The 1,740-nt window shown below is 55.9% G+C and overlaps 1 protein-coding gene across 1 annotated transcript in view; it reads left to right on the top strand.

Moving 5' to 3' along the window:
- Positions 1 to 1,194: 1,194 nt before the first annotated feature.
- STARD10 (StAR-related lipid transfer (START) domain containing 10) overlaps positions 1,195 to 1,740 on the top strand; it is a 27,706-nt gene continuing 27,160 nt past the window's right edge. The window contains exon 1 of the mRNA XM_011993651.1: positions 1,195 to 1,242. The gene's annotated coding sequence lies outside the window, so the exon portion shown is untranslated. The remainder of the gene's footprint in view (positions 1,243 to 1,740) is intronic.

The following is a 1,740-nucleotide window of genomic DNA, read 5'->3' on the forward strand; positions in this document are numbered from 1 at the left end:
TGAGGTGTGTTTTATTGGGGCCCTAAAAAGGCAGGAGCCACCAGGCCTGTGCTGCCACCTCTTTTCCTCATGGCACATCCAAGAGGATACAGTTCACAAAGCAAAGCTGGCTTTGGCTCTACTGGGGTCCCCTTTGGGTTTTATCTGAGACCCACACTGCCTGGGTGGGACACTCAGGTAAAACTGCTGAGGCCTGGGGAGGGGCAGTGACCTGCCTAGAGTTAGAGGCAGAGGAGGTAGATAGCAGAGAGTCAGAGCCTGGGCATCCTGAGCCCAGAGCCAGCCCCCTGCCACCCACTCATTCCCAGACACTTTTCAGGAGTGTGGTTTAGAAGGGATGGGTGATTATCTGACTGTGCCTCCCACACTGCAGATGGGAGGCCTGGAGATCTAAGGTCATTCACACAGGCCTCATGAGGACCTGCAGCACATTGTCCAGGATTCACTTTGCAGGAAGCCCTTTGGGGTCACTTGCCATCATAGCTCCCCACTCACCCCCACTCATTTTTAAAATGTGGCCTAATTTACAAACATCTCGGCGCTTTAAGCACTTCAGGAAGAAACACCTCTATTTGTGCAGCACCGTGACAAATCCTCGACTCCTCTTTTTTTTTCTTAGCACATTTAAGAAAAGCTGTTCCATCCTAGAGCTCTAGGCTGGTGAGGCTAGGAGGCACCTTAGGGTTATCCATTCTGATTCCCTTTTTCTGTAAATGGAAAACTAAGGGCCAGAGAGGAGGAGGCAGCGGGGCACAGACAGGAACGGAGGTGGGAGGAGGCTGACATCTGCATGCTGGTCAGGATGACTGTGGCAGGTTCTTGTTGGGCCCTGTTAGTTGCTCATCCAGAGGAGCTCACCACAGTCGCTGGGACAGGCTGCCACACTCACCCTGGCCTGGCCTCAGAGAAGTTGAGCTACTGGACTCAGTTCACAGAGAGCAGATGGAGGAAGAGCTGGCACTAGGACCCAGGGGGCTGGGGGGAGCCTCCCGGGCTGGAAGGGATGGCAGGAGCCCTGGTGCAGGTAGCTATGGAGCTCTGGCCAACTCTGCCTGGGGAGGTAAGAGAGCCCAGAGCCCTGGGCCAGATGCTCTTGAGAGCCTAGTCTAGTCCATAGGAGGTGTGCGTGTATGCGTGCATGTTTGTGTGTGTGTACACGCACGTGTGTGCATGCTGAGAAGGGGTGCTGGTGGACAAGGGCCAGAGTGTGGGGCTGGAGGGAGTCCCAGTTCAAGCTCCCAGGTACGAGTGAGACGAGGGTGGAGATTTTGCCTACGTCTGGCCAGCTTGTGAACCTTGAGCCTTGTGGGTTGGATCGGCTTCCTGCTGGGTTTGCACTGCCCAGTGGGAATGGGGTTGGGTGTGTATAGGCTTGGTGTGCCTCTAGCTTGGTGGGGGAATGCAAGCTGTGGGCATCTCTGAGCTGCTGTGGGGCTGTCATCCCTGCGAGTTAGTCTCTTGATTGTCATGGGGGTGTGTGCCCATCTTTGGATCTCTGGGGTATTGCGTGGGGGCGTCTCTGGGTTGTTCTGGGGACAGCGTGCCTGTGTGTAAATACTGTAGGTTGTTGCAGAGGTGTGTACCTGTGAGTATGGGAGGTGGTAGAGAGAAGGGGTTCACAGTCAACTTCCAGAATTCCTCTTCTTGCACCTCGTGGCCCTTCCTCGCAAAGCCCACACTGTCTTGGCCTCTCCTCACCCCGTACCCGGTCTCCGCTGGGGACTGGCCCCTCGCGCGCCG

The sequence above is a fragment of the Mandrillus leucophaeus genome, unplaced genomic scaffold, assembly GCF_000951045.1.
Source record: "Mandrillus leucophaeus isolate KB7577 unplaced genomic scaffold, Mleu.le_1.0 Scaffold432, whole genome shotgun sequence".
Lineage (NCBI taxonomy): Eukaryota > Metazoa > Chordata > Mammalia > Primates > Cercopithecidae > Mandrillus > Mandrillus leucophaeus.